Below are 22,333 nucleotides of genomic sequence, written 5' to 3'. Positions count from 1 at the left end.
CACTCCAGACTTTTCTATTCCACAGTTTTCTCATGGCACTTTTCATCTCCTCATTTTTCAGCGTGTAGATGAGTGGGTTCAGCATGGGCGTGATGATACTGTAAAACACAGCTACGCTCTTGTCCTCTGAGAGATTGCTGGATGGGCGTATGTAGGTGAATGTGGATGGCCCAAAGAAGAGAGTCACCACAGTAATGTGGGACCCACAGGTGGAGAGGGCTTTGTACCGCCCTTCAAACGTTCGCCTTTTCAAGGATAACAAAATGACAATGTAGGACGTGACCAGGATGAAGAAAGAGACCAAACAAATCATTCCACTATTGGCAACGACAGTGATGCCTGCAACATAGGTGTCGGTACAGGCCAGTTGTAGTAGGGGGTGGACATCACGGAAGTAGTGGTCAATTTTGTTGGGGCCGCAAAAAGGGAGGCTAACGGTTATGAGGGTCTGCACCAGGGAGTGCACAAAGCCCCCCACCCATGAACCCATCACCATCCAGCCACACACACGCCTGGTCATGAGGGTGGTGTAGTGGAGGGGTCTGCATATGGCAAAGTAGCGATCACAGGCCATCACTGTGAGGATGAAGATCTCAGCGCAGCCACAGAAATGTCCCATGAATAGCTGTGCCATGCAACCCCCAAAGGAAATGGTTTTCTTTTCAACAAGGAAGCCAGCAATCATTTTGGGAGCTGTGACAGAAGAGAAGCAAAGATCTGCAATGGACAGGTGGCAGAGAAAGAAATACATGGGGGAGTTCAGACGTTGACTGCTAACTACAGTGACAACGATGAGCAGATTTCCTGCCACGATAACAATGCAGAAGAACAAAAACACCACAAAACATATTTTCTGCACCCCTTGGTTCTTTGAAAGGCCCAGGAGAATGAATTCCTTCACACTGCTTACATTCTCCATGTTGATCAGTCGGGTGCCAATATGCAATATACAGCTTATACACCTGGGAAAACAAAGACAGACACATGATTCATCAGCATTTTTTTCATTATTAATAATGAGTTCTATATCAGAAGTGGATACAAACCAAGAAAGATACAGCATTAGTATTAAGCTTATGAAGTGTTTAGTTTCTGTCATGTATTTTTTTTTAACGGCTATTTAATTCTCCACAGTACAAAACTTCTGCCATGGCTTTGGTGGCACAGAGATAGGTGCACTCTGTGATATGTTCCTTAATCCTGATCCTCCAGGATTTTGAAGGATTGTCTCCATGGCTGATAGCTTTCCATGCACTAAGGACAAGGCCAGAGTGTTCACCTCGGGCACTACAAGGCAGATAATGTAGTATGTTTGCCCTCAGGGTAGACAAAGTCCCTGACAGCAATCTTTGTAAAATGGGTGTCTTTAAGAATACCTGGAAATATTGCTCAGAATGATGATTTCTTTTATAAGTACACATGATCTTTGAATTCTTGTTTAGAAGGGAAACGTACCCACACGCAGAGAAAAGAACTCTCTTGTGTATATACATTTTGAAACGTAAATATGAAATGTCACGGGCTGAAAAATGAGTTCTGGGAAGGTTATCTATCATGGAGGGGAAAAAAATTGCACATATGACTTAATGTAGTATTTCACATTGTTCTAAATCTCAGCATTGCTTCTATCCGAGGAAGGAAGAATGAAAGACTCTTGTGAGATCTTCTGTCCCAGCATTGTACTGATTTTACCTAGTGTGATTTTTGATACGCTCTGCGTGATGCTTTCAAGGGTTAACTTAGCTTAATGAAGCTAATCTAACTAAACTCCTTCAACAGCCAGTATAAGTCTCTCTATAGGCTGATTCAGAAAGACTAAATTAGGGTCCATTGCAGAACCCTTTTTTCCTCCATTCACTATGAGGAGCTTAAGCAAATTAGCACCACCAGGTTAGAATGAACCTCAGAGAATAATCCCTTTTGGTCCCTGAAAGTAGCTCAGAGCTTTTTGTAATGCCATCCACCTGTTTTAGGTTATGGCTGAGCTCCTTGTCCCTAGGCATTTCTACATCCATACAGTTTCTCATTCGAGACAAGGTCACATTCCAGCATAAACATGGGACTTCTTTGGTGCACCCTGTATTCCAGCTACAACCCATCGAGCATTACATGTCACTAATAAATGAGTAGCCTACATCTTTAGAAAGAGTGTAACGTCTCTAGCTTGCCATTATGCACCCAGACCACCAGAATTCCCTTGGTCAAAGAAGTCTGGGAACCACCAGATTAAACTCTTCACAGAGAGTTTAAGGTCAGCCAAAAGCAGGCACTCTTTTAATAACAATATCCACTGTATGGGCTTCCTTCTAGTATCAAAACATTCCCAGTCAGCTGGTGTTAAAATGCACCATTTTAAGTCCTGCAGAATTACACCACAGCCAGGTCTTCTCATTTGTCTTGGTGATCGGTGAGCAAATCTGTGGAATGATTCAGTTAAGCCAAGTTATCTACCAACTACTTCAATCTGCAGCATAATCAGAAACTCTCGTGCAGGCACAAAGTGATCAAGCATCCACAGGAAACACTGAAACTGAGAAAACCCAAGATTACTTTCAAACCCACAAAGTGAAGCCGAGAGAGGAAGTGGGGAAAGTTAGGGACTTTTCCTATGCTTACAGTTGTACTTACACTAGATGAAAGTTTTTCAAGCAGAAGGGTAAAATTTACACGGATGGTTCCCTTTCAGATATTTCTACAAGGAGAAGGATCAGTAAGAACAACGTGAGGTCAGTTTCTCCCTCGTCTTACCAAGTCGTGATCCTTTCTACCCCTCTTCCTTCTACTGAGCAATGACGTAGACTTCTCAACAAAATAAATGACAGGGATGAAATGAGCACACCTTTATGGCTGTGCAGTACCCAGTCCAAAAGAAATAGCTGGGCTCCATCCAAGCCAGAGCATGACTGGAAGCATACCGCAGCAATCCCAGGGCCATATTTAGGCAGCTGGAAAGGAGTGACCAAGAGAGAAATGGTCAGGGGAAACTATATGCCTGAATACCAGCAGGTGGCAAATTCCTGAGCTAAAAACAAGGTGTGCATCTACAAAAGGACCGATTCACAATTCAGACAGCTCGGCCATGTATCTTGCTTTCCATCACCACCAAACTGCATTTAACAAACTACCCATCTGTCTGATCTCATCTCATCGACTTAAGTCATGTAGGCATCTGTACCTAAGCTAGGCATATTACACCTGACCAGTCTACTTGTAGATGTGATGAATCATGTGCTGCCGGTACCCGTTTCTTACTGTTGACTCCAAGAGGATTACTAGAATGACTAATTCAGTAGAGGATTCCCACCAGTTATGGCTTATCTCTTAGTGCCTTTGCAGGGGTAGACCTGAGGTATATGACATAATGCAATCAGCTGCAAAATAAAATGAATCTCATGTGTACTCTTAACATCTCAAAAAGGGTGAGAAATTGCACCATCTCCTTACTGCATGCATTCTTCCCTAAAATCTCAGGTGGTTATGGGAAACAAAAGAATAATATCGAAGCAATCTAATCTGCGGCTGTAGAACTAGCTCTGTATGTGATTCTAGCCAAAGATAACTAGAGACAGTTGATAACTTCAGTGGAAGTTTCTTTCTGTATTTTCACATTTGTGCAAGAAGAAAGGAAAAGGAAGAGGAAAGCAAAGCAAAACAAAGCAAAGCAAAGCAAAGCGAGAAGCCAGAGAAGCTGCAAAACTTACCTTGCCTGTGTTTAGAGATCTAATTTTTTGTGTAAGGGCTGTACAACTTTATCTCCTCAACTTCTGTCTTCCCTGGTACGTTAAAGAACATAGAATGGCTTCTGGAAAGCTTCCAAAACTTGCTTAGGAGGTGGCTGTTAGTGTATAATCCAATCCCATCTAATTTATTACTTGCTTTCGTGTGTCACAAGTATATCTTGATGTTTCCTGCCTATGTGAGAAGTGGTTTAATGGGCTGTGTGGATGATGTGACCTGGGTGTGCTGAATGATGCTTTCATACCCCAGCAGCTGCAAAAAGGGCTGAGAAGAAAACCATTTAAGTACCAACCTTTAACCCTCTCCCAGGAAATCTTCCACCTGAAGGGCTCTTGGGGCTGGAGGAAGCCGGTGTGGAGGCTTGGTGAAGGGAAGGCGTGAAAGAAAGAGGCAAAGGAGGAGAATGAGTTCTGTCTTGACTGAAAAGTTTAAGTAAATATATTGTAAAGAAACAGTTGTCAGTCAATGCTTTTATAATGATATCACAAAGGCATTTCAGGGTTTCTCCATAAGAAATAACAGTCAAAGGAGTAGCTGAGTATTCAACTGGACAAGCATATGCATGGAACTATCCAGTTAACGCTTCTCGGAGTCTTCCTTACTCCAAGCTGATAGTTGTATGGATTTCCCATGTGTAAAGGGCCATTAGGTCCACTGCTCTGGCTTCCTAGCATTGTGAATGCTAAAACAGTCCATTTGTAATCTAGATATTTTCTCTCCTTTTTTAACTTCTGTGTATTCCAAAAAACATGTAAAAGAGAAATCTTCATTAAAGAAAAAAAAAGAAAGAAACCTCAAGCTGTAGGAAGTGTCACCATCCTCCACGGACGGTAAAGAATTCCTATCACAGGAGTCTTTTAAGGACAGGTTGGGCTCATTTCTCTCAGGAGTGGTTACGATTAAGTTTTTATAGGGACAGAAGATGTCCTGGGTGACCTCTTGATGACCCTCCAAGTCCTATCTCACCAGAAATTTCATCACTGGAAATCCAGCCTCTTTGCAAGAATTTGCATGTTTTAACAGAGGTCAGTGAATTACAAAGTCAGTCAAAAAAAATCCTTCATTTACGAATTGGGAAACTGAGGGAGGACGTCACCTATTTAATGCTGATGGAAGTCAGTAAATTTAACCCTGACTTAGTCACTCTAGGCTCTTCTGCGGAAAAAAATGAATGTCTCCGGAGGCAGATGCATCTGATCTACCTCAGAACTGATTTTAGGATGCGATTAGGTCTGAAATAGACATCTAGCTTTTAAACAAAATAACTTAGGGCGGACAAATCTCACTGTCATGATGGGCCCCATCTTTCTTAACCTGAGCAGCTGCAGTCAAAGGTGAACCTATGAAGCAAATAGACATGCTGATTTATATCAGCATATCATCTCAACCAAGGCCCAAGTCAAATTCATCGTTTCTCTCAACTCTACTGTGTATTTGTAGCTTATGCCTCACGGATGTCAGGAAAGACATTGTCTCAGCTGCCGTCCTTTACTTTGTTTTGCTGAAGTTTCTGGAAATGTGGAATGGCCTGATAGCAACATAGTTAATGTCTCCATCTCCTCTGCACAGAATGCCAGCGATCTACAGAGTGAAAACAGAAATCCTACAATTAATGAGAATAAATACTGGTAAAGAAATGTCTTGGTGAAAATAGTCCCCTAACTTAAATATCCTTTTACTGTCACCTGGAGTCTTGGGCAGCTTAATGAGGGTTATCAGTAGTCACTACAGGAAACAAGAGTATTGGGTAAGAAGGTAAACAAAGTCTTACAATCTTTGGGAAAGGAAGAGGAACAACAGATGACAGAAGCCAGAGATCAGGCCAATAGCATCTGGCCTGCTAACCTAGTATGAATCAGCCTGCCACTTTCTGTACCCAGTGGCACACATGGCAGCAACTTGGCTAGCATCGTATTCATGTCCTTTTGTTTCCCTAGCCAAATGGACTACCAGAGGTGACTTAATGCACAAGTCCAAATGAAGAATTGCTGCTACCTCCTGCTGCAAAATAATTCCCCGTAGGGCTGTGCTTAGTGCCAGCAAAGGAGAAAGGTCTTTTCTCCATTTCCATTCCACTTACCTTGGCACCTGGCTCTGGACACCACTATGGCAGCAGGTCATGCTCAGGGGAGCTGTGATTTGGACAAGGAGGGACTGTGCATGGTGAGATGAACGAGGTTTTGCAGCTGCATAGTGAATACTGGCAAGGAGTTTGTTGATAGAGCCATGGTGAATGTGTGTTGTGAATTTGATGATGGGCAGGATGGGGACAAGGCACGGTGTGGAGGGAAGTTGTGAAACTTGAAATGGATGCTACATGGCCAGGAGCTGTCTTCATGGAGTTTGTGAAATCAGAAGTGCCTGAGGTGCGGTGAGGGACTGTGCTGAAAGATCGTATGAAGTGGCAGGTAATACTGTGGGTGCTAAGCTGTGTTGAAAGACCTTGTGACATCAGAAGCGGGCATCGTGTATTGAAGGGTAACACTAGGAGAGGTTGCAGAATTGGGGCTGCTGAGGTGTCATAAGGCTGGCTACAGAGTTCAAGGAGACCCTACTGTAGAACAGGTAATGTGAAGTAGTAGGGGACAATGTATGGTGACAACTTGTGTTGGGAGAGGTTTTGAGGTCAGAAGAGGACACTCGGTAGTGATGAGTGTGCTAAGGGAGGTTCTGCAGTGACAGTGGACCCTTGGGGAATGAGAAGTTTTGTTGAGGGAGGTTGTGAAATCAGCAGCAGGCATTAGGGAAGAGGACTGACAGTTTCTCAATCTGTGTGACCCTGAGCAGCAGTAGAGCATCTTCTGCAAGGTCTGTGAAACTAGAGCTATACTGCTGCTATTTGATGCAGGCTTTCATTAATTAGTTTCGTTAAGGAAGTAGACTCAGGTTTTGAATATGCTTTGGAGACAAGAGACCAATCTTACCAAAGCCTTATAATAGATATACGAGAACTGTGAGTGACTTTTTCAGCATGCTTTTGCACGGTCTATGGAAGTCATAGGATGGTTACTTCACTTGCATTATATGGAATGCAAAGTTTTTGATGATTCGGCATATCTCCACAGGGCGTCCACTACAACCAGTATGACAGTACATGACAGTACATATCAATGGCCCAGGCTGATGCTATTTAACATTATGAAATCTGTTTGAAATGCCTTAGACAGAAAGCTAATCACCTGACATTCCCTGAATGCCCAATGGAGAGAGAGGCACCTCCAGAGGATGTAAACCACTATCGTAGACCCTCTCAATCACTGACAGTAAGAAATAAGCATTCTCAGAGGTGGCATCTGCCACATGTTTGCAATATATTTCTTGTGGTCCGAAAGAAGTCGGTGATAGGATGACTGCAAGGAATAGGGATCATATGCAGAATTTTCTGCCCTGAACTAACATTAAGATAGCCAGCCCAGCCTACCATGGAGCATGCCCTCAGCAAGTGAGCTATGTTTGTCCTCTGAATTGCTCAGTATCTCTCTGGGAAGATGCCAGGACACAGAGCACTCTAGAAGGTCAGTGGTCATGGCTAAGAAGAATGCGTTCCTCGGGGGCCACCAGCACCCTGTAAAAAAACCACATTTCTGCTTTCCTGGGGACGGTTGAAAGGAGACAGGCAGCCAAGGATGTTAGTGCTGAGTGTGTTCCTCAACACAGTCCATGTACCAGTGGCATGAGGTGCCTGCAAGGGACACCTGCCGCCCTGAGGGCAGCAAACCTGACTCCACTCATCACAAGAGCTCCTAGACACCAGCGTTTGAAATAGTCTTTATTTTCTCATTGATTGCAACATAAGGCACTCATGGTACTGTTGGTATTTCTGCAATGTGGTTGAGGCCTGGAGGAAGGAATCTGTAGGTGCATATGCGTGTTTCAGAGCAGTCCAATTTTCACCACATGAAGAAGGGTCAGAGAAAAACTCTAAAAAGACTTGATTTGCTTCCCTTTCCCAAGCCTCTGCCCTCAGTAGTTATCCCCACCCTTCCTTTCCCACAGCTACCCCCTTCTCAACTCCAAGAGCTCCTACTGCAGTCAACCCTCTTCTCTCCCTCACCTCAGCCTACCTCAAACATCAAACAAAAGTAGCAAACAAAAGTCACAATATCACAAAATAGGTCTAATTTGTCTAATCAAAGACAATTCCTGACTGTAGAGGCAGAGAGAGACCTTTGCTGCTTCACCACGTGATACCCAAAGTCTGAGTGAGATTTGTCCCTCTGGAGCCAACACCTGCCCATTTTGAAGCTTGCACAATCACACTGTTAAAACTCTTTTCTTCCTCTTCATTTTGTAAGTGGCACACAGCAAGCATACTTCTGGTCTGCAGGGTTTCTGTTGTATTACGGCGAATAAATCGCTGTGTTTACTATTTTTCTGAAGTCCCTTTCAGGTCAAGCTGCTAAAATACTTTAATTCTCTGGGGCCAGAGGTGAACGACGAGTCATCAAATGCTGTTAGAGCCCTGTGCAGTTTGGGGAGACTCCTCCTATCTGCAGGAGAAAGAAATAGGCACCTTTCTACACGTGTTGTCAAAGGGAGGCCCAGAAGCATTCGGGGAGGCAGGCAAAGGCTGATAATGCCCAAAGAGGATTATTGATGCCTAGCACCCAGGCTGTGAAGGCCTCAATGTCTGATCTCCCTTTCACACCCCACGCGCAGCAGACAAGCCCTTTCTCTTTTGGGGGTCTTGGCAGGATTTGGGGCGAGACATTGCACAGGAAGTGATTTTTGAAGGAAACATTGGAAGAAGGGACATCCTCCTCTGGAATAATCCCATTCCAGCTGATTCTCATATTCCAAGAAAGAAAAAACAAAACAGAATACAGTTACTCTGAAAACTTCCCGCAACCTCTACTGACTGCTCATTTGTACATCTCCTTTATAACAGCATTTGGCCAGAGTACGAACGCACCAAGAGCCTTTCACAGATGCATGCAAAATCCCACAGCATCCCTGGGAATGGAATCCCTGGCAGGTAATTTTCTCCCCACCTACTGTAAAAGCAACCAGAGAAGTAGAGCAGAAATAGGAAACTGCCTCACAACATGAGAGAGCCCCATTCTCATCTGCCACTGACTTCGTCCCAGCCTCCTCAGTACAGTGAAAACACTCCTTCCTGACAACACCTGCTTCATTACGCACAGGAGACAGAAACTGAATCTGCAGGCTGAAAGAACTTCCTTGTCTTTTTCACAGAAAATGTTTCCCAGAAGATCCATGGGATGAATCAGAAACCAAGAGAAAGACACTAGAGCTGATGTCAGGTCCCAGCTTCTCTGAGCAGTCAATTCCGATGCACTGGGGCAGGAAGGTAAGCATTTCTGCGATAGGTTCAGCATTTCCTTGCCATCATTAATGCTTTGGGATGTTCTCTGTCTCTGCTGTTCCATCTTCATGTCCTCTCTCACAGACATCCACACACACACGATCACTGCGTAGAGTTACCCCCTCCCCATCTCCTGCTCCTCCCTCTCTATAAGTAGCAATGTTTTCTTCTGCTTCTTTTTTTTAACTCTGTTGAACTGTCTCACCCTGTCTTCCTGCTTCAACCTCTCCAAATTTCTGCATGATTTTGCCTTCTCCTCAATATGTAGCACCTTGCTGTTACCTTCCCAGACATCAGCCATGCATACTCCGTGAGCGACAGCTGTCCCAGGCCACAAGGCTGTAAGTATAAAAGCAGTGTATCAGTCACTAAATTCCCCTCTGTCTCTTGGAGAAACAGAGAGAAGAAGAAACTTTCTCCATTTTGGTTATTTCATAGTGACTGATCAGTTCATAATGCTCTCCTTTCAAAGCAGTTCAAGCCTGGCTGAAGGGACTAATTACAGTGGGACTGTGCAAAAGGCAGAGCCGTCATATGCTCTCCTCAAGTTCATGGAGAGCTTCTGCCTCATCAGCTCTGCCTCTGGCATGGTGGGAAATGGCACGGTCCTGTGGTACCTCGGCTTCTGCATCCGGAGGAACCGCTTCACTGTCTACATCCTGAACCTGGCTGCCGCTGACTTTGGCTACCTGCTCTGCATCGCCATCGAAACAGTTCAGTGCCTGATGCAGTTCAATGTGGGAGTGCAGTTTGGGATATTCCTCTTCCTGGATCTTTTCACGTACGGAACTGGCTTGTATCTCCTGACAGCCATCAGCATCGAGAGGTGCCCGTCTGTCCTCTGTCCCATCTGGTGCCGAAGCCATCGCCGAAAGCACTTGTCTGGCATCATTTCCGGCCTGCTCTGGAGCCTCTCGCTGCTGCTGAACATGCTGGGGTAAGTTTCTAGCACTGTTCGCCTCTCTAGCAACTGCCACATACTCCTCATCACCATTGGAGTCCTGGACTTCCTCTTCTGCACGCCCCTCATGCTGGTATTCAGCCTCACCCTCTTCCTCAAAGTCAAGTGCAGCTCCCAGCACCTCCAAACAGGCAGGCTCTTCACCGTGATTATGCTCACCGTCCTCTTCTTCTGCTCGTTCCGAAGGGGAAGGAAACACACAGCCACACCACCAAGTCCATACTTGTCAGTTCCCAGCACGCTCTCCTTCCTAAGATGCAGGTGCAAATCCCAGGCTAAGAGGCTTCTGAACCTCCTGAAGCCAAAGAGGGCTGCACTGATGCTCCCGTCATCCGGGGCAAGTGCACTGCATTGGGTAGCGCTGCCCTGCCAGGGAGTGCTGGGCAAGCACCTAGGCAAGCAGCAGCCCTACTCGGAGCACTACCATTCGACACCAGTGCTAGCAGCAAGGAGAGAGAGCAGGAGGGAGGGCTTTTCAAGTGAAAGGGTAGAAGATGCAGAGGAGCAGGAGCGCCTGGGCAGCAGCCCTCTCTGAGGGGACACAGTGAGTCAAATGTAAAACCAGATCAGCAAAGGTTGTGCCCCTTGAGGGATGCTCACAGTTTTACAGCTCGGGTGGTTGTTTCCTTTGTAAGTGCTTAGCTGCCTTGGAGCTTCTCCAAAGTCTGGGGTAAATTGTGTGTGGCGCCTTCAGCTGTTCGCTCTCGGCTCTTCCTGCTGCATCGCACAGCACTGCACTGCACAAAGGGGAAGGGCAGGAGCGCTCTCTCCTCCTGATTTTCTTGCCTGCTGTTTGCTTGATTGCTGTTTGCAGCGGGCAGAAGCAGGAAAAGAAAGACGACGCTCCCACGGCCGCTTGCTCTGCGATGGACGTCTGCCAACGGCCATCTGCCAGGGCAGCTTTTGGATCTGCGCTCAGAAGGGCAGAAGGGAAGAAGGCCCATTACCGCTGCCGATCCAGGCAAGCAAGCCTGGCAAGGGAGTTACCATTGCCCCAAGCCGATTTCTTGTGTTACAATGCCAGACGCGAGCCTTTAAAGCAGTGCGACGAACACGCCAGTCGCATCCGTGGCGAGGGCGCTGAGCCTCGGCGGGGCGAGCAGGAGAGCGCTGGGGAAGAGCAGCGCCCTGGGCTGGAGCGCCGCGGCTGCGGGGCGCGCTAGCACAGGCTGCGGCCGGGCGAGGCGGGCCGGGGCAGCGGCGGGGCAGAGCGCGGGCGCCGGGCGGCGAGGCGTCGGGGCGCGGGGCCGCTGCGCGGAGCCGAGAGCGCGACAGGCGCGGCGGGGGCGAGGGTGCGGGGGCAGCCGGCGCCGTGGGCGCTGCAGCCCCGGGCAGGCTCGCAGCCTCGGCGGGGCTCGGGGGCGCTTCCCGCCGCGAGGGCGGCTCCCGGCGCGGAGCGCGGCTGCCGGCGGCGCTGGGGGTCGCGGCGGGTCGCGGCGGGTGGGCGCCGGGCGGGCGCTGCGGGCGGGGGTGGGCGCCGAGGGAGCCGGGGGCTGGCGCGGCTCGACGCGGCTCGGCTCGGCTCGGCGCCGCTCGGCTCGGCTCGGCTCGGCTCAGCTCGGCACGGCGCGGCTCGGCTCGGCTCGGCGCGGCTAGGCGCGGCTCGGCGCGGCGCGGCTCGGCTCGGCTCGGCTCGGCTCGGCGCGGCGCGGCGCGGCTCGGCGCGGCGCGGCCGCCCGGGCGGAGAGCTGTGCCGGGAGAGCCGTGCCCGGCGGCGGAGCGGCTGCCGGGGGCGCTGGCGGGCCGAGAAGGGGGCCGGGGCCGAGGCGAGGGGCCGAGAGAGCGCGAGCGCCGCTTGCCGCCGAGCGGGCGGAGGAGAGCTGCTGGGGGGGGGCGGCGGGCAGCAGGCAGCGCTGCGGGCTGAGACGTGCCCGGGCGCGGGGCACCCCGAGCACAGCAAAGTGCCGCTGCCTGGGGAAGAGTTTTCCTCCCCGACGCTTGCTGCAGGCTTGTTTTCCTTCTCTGAGAATCCCTGGGGGCGCGAGCAGGTCCGGAGAAGAATGACCTCTGCGCTGCCTTGCAACGTTGCCTAATAGACAACGGCATAGGCAGCAGCACAGGCGGCGCCAGAAAAACCGCCTGTCACCGTTTGGGCAAAGATGGTCGAGTTTTCCATTGCTTTCTTTTGAGAGAGGCACTGAGATTACTGGGAAGACGTCCAGATGTGTGTAGGTCAAAGGCACTGAGGACCATTGGTCTCCTAAAAATGCCAGGCACGAGACTTTCAGGCAATGCACATGCGAAAGGAAGGCCAAACACATTGATCTCAACAGATCACATATGTATACGCAATAGGTATGGAACAACAACAGCAACAAATAGCCAGTAAGAAAGCTTAAAAGGATTTATATGAGCTTTATTGGTATAGCCTCGCTATATTTGGATATATATTCAAACAGATGTCTTTATATTATAACTACAGGCTCTCTTCACTGAATTGTGCACTGAGGACTAAACAGCAAATAATGAAAAAGAATGGCAGAGTAGAAGCACATTTCCTGTTACTGAGCACGGGAGAAGTTTTCAATTTCTTCCTTCATTTCCTAAAAAAAGATAAAAAAAAGATAAAAAAGGAATAATAATTGCCAAGTAAACACAGGCAAACTTGCTATAAGCTGGAATAGAAATGTAAAATCCTGTAGCTAGCTGCTTTGTATGAAATGAAAGTCTGTGTAGATGCCTTCCAGGTGGAAGTCAGCAACTCGTATGTAACACAGACTGCTAAGCAGGAAAGAGAGGAATAGCGAATAAGCAGGATATCCACAGTGCGCAAGGAAGAAGTGCAGAACAGTGACAGGAAGTGCTGTGTAAGCAAAGTACCTCTATCAACTGCGTTTTGTCATCATCTTGCCGATGGCGGAAAACACACTGGCTGAGCACCAGGTGTAGTTTTTCGAGGTGGCGGATGTTGCAGCCCTTTGTTGCGTCGCCAACGACATTCAGCAGTTGCTGAAGAAAAAAGGGAGACAGTACAAGTTTACGTTAACACGTGATCATTTGAATAGGCTCTCGATGTGTTCAGACACAAAAGAAAATGGTCCCACACAACTCGCATCCTCCTTCCTTGTATGGCTAAATAAAAAAGGAGTGAAACGCCCAAGAACAGACTAAATATCGCAGCAGATTTCCATGGAGGAAATGAGCTCCTGTGTCCGACTTGCGAGAAAAAGCAAGGCTCCAGTTTCAGCTAGCATTGTGCTGCTCCTCAGGCTATCAGTCACCTCCACGATCCTAACTGCAAGTGAACTTCTCTGAGAACAGCGGGAACTGCCATGGCCCGTTTTGTAGCAAAGAACAGCGGCTGCCACAGCAAAGCCCCTCTTGCCTTGCATGAGCTTCTGTGGCTGCAATGCAGGGCCCTGCGAAATGCATCTTTTGAAGAGAGGCCACAGAGCCTCTAGAAAGAGGGCTGCCAGCTGGCAGTGGGAGCCTCCTCAGGTGCTTCTGTCTCCCCGTTAGCTGAATGTTGCCCATGCCTGCAGCTCTGCTGGCAGAACGGATAGCTCAAGGGTCGTCAGCAGAGCGGGAAGCAAAGGTGGATCAGTGAGCTCCAGCCTACCCTGAGGGAGATGCTGGTTTCCTTCTCAGCAGGGGGTGAGCATTTCCTCCTCTTCTCTGCTAGGCTCTCTGAGGGAGATGCGTTCCTCCTTCGCTTTTGTCTGCAGGCAGCTGCACAGAGATAGGAGAAAAAGCAAGCCAAAGCATTAGCTAAGCAGTTCTGTCTGCAAACTCTAGCACCGTCGTCTTACTCGGTGCACAAGGGAAATGGTGAGAGGGACTGAAGTACCATTGTGCTGGCTCACTACATGCATGTGTTGAGGGAGAGAGGGCAGCAAGTGAAGGGGGCCCAACTGTTATTAGAATTAAAAAGCGCAACAACTATTAGATTATATCATGCATAAAAGAATGCCCTTGACGATTTTGGGCACAGAGCAGACTGTAGACCGAGCACAAAGCAGGGTCATAAGCTCAGGTGGCTTCGTCTCTCATCACAGGAAGTAAAAGAGGTGAGAAGCAGAAAAGTCTTTGGAGACAAGCTGTCGCGTGAAAGGGAGGGACGGAAGGCCCTTCCTTATCTTTATAATTTACGTTTGCCTGCCAGAGCCCCCCTGTTTGAGGACTTTCCCTGAGACAGTTTCGCAAAGTAAAAAAGAATCTGTGTAATTTACATTTGCCTGCCAGAGCCCCCCTGTTTGAGGACTTTCCCTGAGACAGTTTCGCAAAGTAAAAAGAATAAGATTTTATTAAAGCGACAGATACAACAGGTTCGGAATTGCCGTTGATAAATGCACTTGCTGCTACAAATGTTCTTTCCATGAGCTCAAACTAACAGTTAAGCGCTTTCAATAATAATATATTTTCCCGGGTAACGTCCAACGTTTGTCGGAGGCGCAAGTCTTACCAAAGAGGCGTCCCTGTTTGGGGGAGGGGAGAAGGAGGCTCGCTCGTCAGCAATCTCCAGTGAACAGGTCGGCGGTTCAATTTTCTTCCCTTCCAAAAATTTTAGTGAGCTATCCTCTGTTTTATAGTTGCTGAAGGTGGGATGTGGAAGTGCGGCAGACATACTTCATTGGCCGGATTGCCATTTGCGCAGTTGTTGGGGGTATGCCCCCCCTTATTTACATATCGTTATGCAGCAAAGGGCGTGATTTTTAATATGGTAAGCAGGGATAATGAGGCTGGGGGTACTAGAGGTCAACAGTTAGTCTGTGAGCAGCAATTATTTTTTGGGATGCAGCCCTTTGTGGTCAGGGGCGGACCGTGATACCTCCATATCGCTCCCTCCTCCGCCGTGCAGCTGGAACAAACTGTCTGGCCTTCACCAGCTAGTTCGTTACTCATGTTGCAAAAGGGTGATGTGCTTTGGCTGCCACGTACTGTTTTTCCCGTGTGCCCCCTTATCTTTCTCCCTGAATTCTCTCTTGTTCCCACATCATCCACCCCGTGGCTGCTGCCACTTTCACATCCCACTCTCAGTCACAGGTGTATCGATAACTTGTTGGAGGGGTGATGCGTATGTGTCTGGACTGACCTCCACTAATGGGGTATAGGAAGTGGTGAGTGGACGCAACTCTAGGGCACGGCTTATGAAGGTTTTTAGGCAGCTAACAGTAATGCATAGCAACATTACCACAATGATAATGATAACCCCAGTCTGTAACAAGCTTTGGATCCATCTGGTGACACTGAGTCCAAACCAGCCGAACAGTTTCGACAGCCAGCTGTTGTTCATCGACTCTCGGAGCTCGCGAGTATCTTTGGCCACCTGTCGTATGGTTTCTAGTTGGGTGTTGAGGTCCTGTGTGACGTTTGGAATGTAAACACAGCAGTCCGTGCTTGAGAGATTGAGGTAGCCACACAGTCCATTTTGGTGCAGTAACATCAGGTCCAGTGCCATGCGATTCTGGAGAGCCATCTTAGTCGTAGCTTGCAATTGTGTGTTGATCAAGGACAAGCTGTCTCGCGTGGTGTTGGCTAAAAGTTCTACCTGGTAGGCTAATTTACTTATCCACAACGGCGTTCGTACTGTAGCGGACCCAAATCCCCAAAATCCTTCCATTCCCCATGCTATTCGGACAGCTGCTCCTGGGTCCTGCCACCCCTCAACCTTACCTCCCAGCTCCCTTCTTGTGCGAGCAAACCAGTGGGGCTGGACTGGGGTCCTCTTCCATACAGGGCACAAAGTGGGGATGCCTAGTGTACATTGGGGGTTAGGTAGTCTAGCAGATAAGGTAGTATACATGTGACCATCACTACAGGCCCAAATTAGGCCTGCTGGTGCATCGCCGGAGGTGATGCGGCAGTCATTGCGGGGTGCGAATTCTGATCCTACGTATGCATAGGGCACGCTGTGGTTTCGGCACAGGCAGCCCATTTTTAGGGTCGTGTAAACTGACCAGTAATACTGTACCCACTTGTATTGTTCCCAGTTGGAGCAATTTATCACCGTTCGGCAAGACCACAGTGTTGATCCATTTGACGTGGGAATAAAAGGGGACCCATGATCAAAGGGTATGAAGCCCCTATCAGGATCGGACCAAGAGCAACTATAAGGACAATTTGCAGCCAGTGTAGCATCGTGGCATTGTTTTGGACATCCCTGGCCCATTCCATCGTCCCATTGTATGCACCAGGACGTGTTTACAGGCTGGGTATATTGCAGGATGTTGGCTGCACGTCCCCAAGACCATGAATTTAAAGCACCCCAAGGCAATGCACTACAGCGTGTAGTCCATCCGCCTGGGTTCCAGATCATTGAGCCATTAGGCTCCTCTGTGTAGTTCCAACTAAGGGTGCAGTCAGTTTTGGAAATTGTTGAGAAATTGAAAGCTCCAGTTGGTGTTAGTGGTGCCTGATGTGGGGCATGCGGATTTACAAATGGTATGGGTCCACTTTGATTCCAGAGATGTAATAGACTGGTTTCTATATCCGTTGGAATTATTCCCATAGGCAGGGGATCCTCAGCTGATTTGGGTAGGGGCAGGCAAGCAGTGATGCTGGACTCGTTAAGCATTGCTGCAAAGCCCCTTATCAAGGCTAAAATCAGATTACCATTCAAATCATGAGGGAACTGATCGCGACAAGTTCTCGTACTGTTCTGCCAATTATTCTCTCGGTTTACACATGTGATTATCATTATACCTATTAAGCATATACACGTTAAACTCAAGAATATTTTCTCGGTGCGGCCTATATATAACATTAGGTTCATGTTGACAGTGGGTTACAAACGACAGTGCAAGCTAGGCTTTGATTACAATTTTGGCCTACAGACAATTACAAGCGTTAGAAATACAATTACCCAGCAACAAACAATTAGTAATCCTTGGGGGCACTCCCAGTCAGTGTAAGGGAGTCCTTGATCCCAGATGCAATTTCCTGGCATGTGGAATACCTGTGGAAACATAAAGAAAAGATGCTCGGTTGTCGTCCAACCGGCGAAATTTATGTTAGAAGGTGGGTACTATCCATCTAGTACTGATCCGATGTCTTTTCCCGGAACTGTCTTTTGCTTCCCAGGCATAAAGGTTTTTGGGGGTTGTTAGTACCATTGCTACAGTTCCAATTTGGGGCATTCTGACCAGCACAGGCTGTCCTGCATAGAAGCCAGTCGGGTGTTGCCCTGGCTTGGCATCTGCTTTTGGCACTGAGGTTGTGGCAGAAACACAAAAGGCCTTCATTTTCGGGCAACCATCCCCGCTCCATCTGTTATTCAATTGGTAGATGGCTTTGGACAGTCGCAGGTGCCACCCAGACTCATGGGTTTTAGCAAATCGTTTGACCAGTCCATTGGTACGCTCAACAATACCGTTGGCTTGGGGGTAGTATGGAGTGTGAAATACCCACCGGATTCCTTCATCTTTGGCCCAGTTTTGTACTATTATAGCCGAAAAATGTGACCCGTTGTCACTTTGAATCTCCTCTGGCAGGGGGAGTACACTAAACCATTCCTTTAAGCTACGGACTGTATTTTCCCCAGTGGCTGTTGCAACGGCCGTAGCCATGGTAATTCCTGAAATGACCTCCACCCCCACCAGTACATACCTCTTGCCCCCTGAGGGTCGTAGTGGGCCTATATAGTCAATTTGCCAGGTTTGCCACAATGTTTTCCTGTCTCGAATATGCAGGGGAGGTGCTTTGCTCGGGTGGTCTTTGTTGAGTCGAAAACGGCATTGTGAACAGGCAGTTACAATCTGTTCACACAGTTTTACTGATACGGGCCATCCACGGGCGATTCCTTCCCTATATAGATCAGCTCGTCCAGTGTGGCCGCGTTTTACATGCAACCACTCCAGCAAGCGTTCCCACTCCTGGCCATCGTTCGTGACATCGATTTGTCGTAATCGGGTAAGGCTGTCTACTTGCTGATTGAACTGGGCAGCGATAGAAGTTGATTTGTCATGTCCTTTTACCCAGCCAAGGTACAATGGCCTTTGCTTCCCTATCTCTAATAATTGCTTCCAGCTGTCAGTTTGCCACACCGGGGTTCCATTTACCTGCCAGTCATTGGCCTCCCAGTGGCCTATCCACTCTGTGGCTCCCTTAAAAACAGCATACGAGTCGGTGTAGATATAGCTGGCACCCTGCTGTGCGGCTAGTAGGACAGCTCTAAGCTCTCCTACCTGTGCGCTTCCCTTGCCTATTTCACTTGACCTTTCCCCTGTGGCCACTTCCAGTGCCACAGCCTTATACCTCCATTCATTATTTTGTCTGTAGGATGATGCATCGGTGAACCACACTCCCTTCAGACTACTGTTCTCTTGCAGGAGCGGTGCCTCCTGAATTGGGGAGCATGTGGTTGGTGGTATTTGGAATAATAGGGTGCTGTCTATATCTTTTTGCAATTTAGATACCTTGATATTGCCTTCTGTGATGGGCATAATTTCACTGATACCTTCCAGGTAGGCATACCACTTACGGACTGTGGGTTTTTGAGCAATGCCCGCAGGGGGTGCCATACCCTTGTGAACTACATCTAGGAGACGGAAAGGTCCCCGGATGATCACACTTTGTTCTCTCCTTATTTGTTCTGCTCGTCTTATTGCTCGTACCAGTGACAATAAGCCTTTCTCGAGGTCTGAGTATCTCGTTTCGGTATCATTGAAAGAGTGGGAACTAAACTCCAGTGGTCTCTCTGGACCTTCAGGTCCCCTTTGCCATAAGTTACAGTGGGAACCGTGTTCGCTGAACCCCCATTCCACATGGATAGGGTCAGTTGGGTGTATAGGACCTAGCTGTTGGAATAGCCTCAACTCCCTTGTCAGTAAGTTTAGGGCGTTTGTGTGTTGTTCTGTCCATTCCCACAGTTTCCTTTTTTTAATTAGGTTATACAAAGGACGGGCAACAATAGAGAAACCTGGGATATGCTTGCGCCAGTAGCCAATAGTTCCCAAAACCTGTTGTAGTTCTTTTACATTAGATGGGTTCTGTCCCTGTTCTATCTTCTTCAAGGTATCTGGGGGAACAGAGGCAGCTCCCTTAATCCACCAAACTCCTAAGAATTTAACCTCCTGTGCAGGCCCCTGGCACTTGGATGGGGGAATGTCCAGTCCTAAAGCCTCCAACCTATCTTTCACATTCGTCACTGTCTGTTCCACCTTGGCGGGGTCTTCCCCCCCTATCAGTATATCATCAATGTATTGGTATATGGTGATTCCTTTGGGGATGGGAATGTCAGTTAGGGCCTTTGCCAGGGCGTTGTGGGCAATAGTGGGAGAGTGCTTATACCCCTGGGGTAGTCGGTTAAATGTATACTGCACTCCCTTCCAGGTGAAGGCGAACTGGGCCTTGTCCTGGTCCTGAAGTGGGATCATGAAAAACATATCCTTTACGTCTAGGGTCGCCATCCATGAATGGGAGGCTCCTTGGATCTGGGTTACCAGTTCCGCGATATTTGGTACAGCAGCAGTTAAAGGTGCAGTGTTAGCATTTAATCGCCTATAGTCAATTGTGAGTCGCCACTGCCCATTCGGCTTCCTTACCGGCCAGACAGGGGAATTATAAGGGGAGTGCGTACGAGTGATAATACCCCTGCTTTCTAAATCCATTACCACCCCGTCAATTCCTGCCTGTGCTGCTGCAGGTAGGGGGTATTGTCTTACATTGGTAATTCCCGAGGGAGGTAAGGACATGGATGTGTCCAATAGATTTATGGCCTTAGGCTGGTTGTCATTATCCAGCTGTGCTGCTTCATCTCCTCCCCGCACAGCAAAACTCCAGACTGACCCGTCAGGGAGTTTCCAAGTCCTGCCGTACAACAAATCATATCCTAGAATGTTAATATTAGCAGCACCAACCAGTACCTCGGCATGGGTTAATCTCCGCTCACCCGGGAGCCACAATGTAATCTTTGCTGTAGGGCACTCTCTTATATTCCCGTCAATACCAGTAAATTTCATTCTACGGCGGCCACATTTAAGATCCAGGTGTTTTGCTGTCTCTTTGGTGATTACAGACATCTGTGCCCCTGTATCAATGAGGAAGTTCACAAAAATTTTCCTAGGCCCTAGGGGAATGGCAATGACAGGGTCACGGTGTTTATCAGGGAGCCACTGTATAGCTAGCACCCGCCGGGCAGGGTGGCTCACTGCCCTCCCCGGGGTTGCACGTTTTTTGATGGGGTATCTGGTAAGTCAATCAGGTCCTGTTGCGGGGCTGAGGGCTCGGATCTGCCAGGGGCCGGGTCGTGCCTTATGGGCAGGGCCCCCCCCCTGTTCGCATCAATCCTTCGGCTCAGAGATTGTACCAGAGCCCGAAGGTCAGCCGTGGGGGTGCTGTGCAGTAACTGCCGCGGTACTCCCAGTGCCAGTGCTCTGCGCCAGAGGTCGTTACGCTCCTTGTCGAATTTCTGGTGGGGTTCAGGCCGCAAGTTGCGAGCCTGTACCTGACGGACCCGCCTGTGAGGTTCAGTCGATCCTCCGGGCTTAGTTCCAATCCAGCCCATACGGCGTCCGTAACTTATTATTTCTTGCACAAATTCATTCCAGGTGGTCACATGAGCCTGATCTCGCGGGGGCTGCGCAGCAGCTGCGCCAGCGTTCATTGTGCGAGCGGTTTGTATGCGATCCTGAGCATTGGCCACATAAGTTTTCAGGCTATCAGGGAGACCGCGGATAAGGGGGGTTAACCTTGCTGGATCAATTGGAGCTAGCATGGGAGATCTCCTTAACGCCTCCCTCTCATGCATTGCTTGTATGCAGGCTGCCTTCTGCACAGACGCAGCAAGGTCTGAGAAGCCAGAAGTCTTGATAACAAGGGGGTCCCCTCGCTCCTGCGGGTCTATGCCACCGGCCCAATAGACAGCTCGGGCAGTTAATGAATAATTCTGGTCACCCAGAGGGGTGGTTAGAAATACTCCGGGGCCCCAGTAGCCCTCTGCCTCTCCTTCACTCAGCAAGATACGATCTCCCCCCGTGAGGGAGACTCGCCATACATATTCGGTCTCAGATTCTTCCGGCCGTCTAGAGTACTTTTCTTGCAGCTTGGCCAATTCAGCCGGGGACCAAGGGATTGAGCGTACAGTAGTACGAATGTTATCCTCTCCCTCAGCTGCAACCTCAGTTTTAATCAGTGGTCGTACTGGCACAGGCTCTGGGGTGGGAGTACAGCAATCGGAGCTTTCCAGAAAATCGTCATTATCGTCATTGTCATACCAGATATCCCCATCCCAGGTCTCAGGGTCAGCGCAGCGTACTAATTTACGAATTTGCTGAGCCGAGACTGTGGATGGCATTTGATTTAGGAGTAAGTCTAATTTTGCCTGCAGCTGCTTCTCTCGCCTTTCTGCTGCAGCTAGCAGCATTTTCATCTCCCTAACTTCTGTCTTTAAGTTCTGGTTTTCAACTGTGAGACCATTTACTTGTGTCCCCAATTTTTCTCGATTCTCCTTTTCAAAGGCTAGTGAGGTTTCCAGCACCTCGTTAGCTGATTTTAAAGCGGCATATTCTGCGTCTGCAACTTTTTCGGGGGGAGGGGACTCTTTATATTCTTTCTGCGCGCAAGATAAGCAAGCCCCCAATACCGCACAAACAATTCCTTTTCCTTTACCTTTCCTGATCTTTTGCTGGCTTCTACATTGCTCTATTCGCTCTACCACTTTATCTTCATCTTTCCAAAATTTATGGGCCCATTCTTTCCCTGCTTGGGATGGTGCACACTTATATTTATGCAGCAGTTTATCCATGGCAATCCTGCCGACTACGCCAATTTACTGTCGCGTGAAAGGGAGGGACGGAAGGCCCTTCCTTATCTTTATAATTTACGTTTGCCTGCCAGAGCCCCCCTGTTTGAGGACTTTCCCTGAGACAGTTTCGCAAAGTAAAAAGAATAAGATTTTATTAAAGCGACAGATACAACAGGTTCGGAATTGCCGTTGATAAATGCACTTGCTGCTACAAATGTTCTTTCCATGAGCTCAAACTAACAGTTAAGCGCTTTCAATAATAATATATTTTCCCGGGTAACGTCCAACGTTTGTCGGAGGCGCAAGTCTTACCAAAGAGGCGTCCCTGTTTGGGGGAGGGGAGAAGGAGGCTCGCTCGTCAGCAATCTCCAGTGAACAGGTCGGCGGTTCAATTTTCTTCCCTTCCAAAAACTTTAGTGAGCTATCCTCTGTTTTATAGTTGCTGAAGGTGGGATGTGGAAGTGCGGCAGACATACTTCATTGGCCGGATTGCCATTTGCGCAGTTGTTGGGGGTATGCCCCCCCTTATTTACATATCGTTATGCAGCAAAGGGCGTGATTTTTAATATGGTAAGCAGGGATAATGAGGCTGGGGGTACTAGAGGTCAACAGTTAGTCTGTGAGC

The 22,333-nt window shown here is 48.5% G+C and overlaps 1 long non-coding RNA gene across 2 annotated transcripts in view; it reads right to left on the bottom strand.

Annotated features, from left to right (window-relative positions):
- Positions 1-846: 846 nt before the first annotated feature.
- Positions 847-22,333, bottom strand: part of LOC136996719 (uncharacterized) — a 42,388-nt gene continuing 20,901 nt past the window's right edge. For both annotated transcript variants that reach the window (XR_010887676.1, XR_010887675.1), the window contains one exon: positions 847-962. This is a non-coding gene — a long non-coding RNA (uncharacterized lncRNA). The remainder of the gene's footprint in view (positions 963-22,333) is intronic.

The sequence above is a fragment of the Apteryx mantelli genome, unplaced genomic scaffold, assembly GCF_036417845.1.
Source record: "Apteryx mantelli isolate bAptMan1 unplaced genomic scaffold, bAptMan1.hap1 HAP1_SCAFFOLD_72, whole genome shotgun sequence".
Taxonomy (NCBI): domain Eukaryota; kingdom Metazoa; phylum Chordata; class Aves; order Apterygiformes; family Apterygidae; genus Apteryx; species Apteryx mantelli.
Note: the sequence above shows the minus strand (reverse complement) of the source record. Positions and strands in the feature narration are given on the sequence as shown.